Raw genomic sequence first — 244 nt, forward strand, 5'->3', positions numbered from 1 at the left:
CTTTCTATCAACTCATTTATTTCAAAGTGTTGAAATTTTGTGAGGTCTGCGGATGAAATGAACTAGAAAGAGCATATAGTCTGCGTACAAGGATATATATAGTTCAAAAAGCATATTTCTTGATCAAATAACGTGCGAATATTCTTTGCAGTTGCTCTTTCATTCTCAGTTAAATCGTTCATATTCTTGGCTCTCGAACAACGTTACCCTGAGTGGATGTCCTTCCCAACCTCGGACGCAAGTT

The sequence above is a fragment of the Penaeus monodon genome, chromosome 29 (genome assembly GCF_015228065.2).
Source record: "Penaeus monodon isolate SGIC_2016 chromosome 29, NSTDA_Pmon_1, whole genome shotgun sequence".
Taxonomy (NCBI): domain Eukaryota; kingdom Metazoa; phylum Arthropoda; class Malacostraca; order Decapoda; family Penaeidae; genus Penaeus; species Penaeus monodon.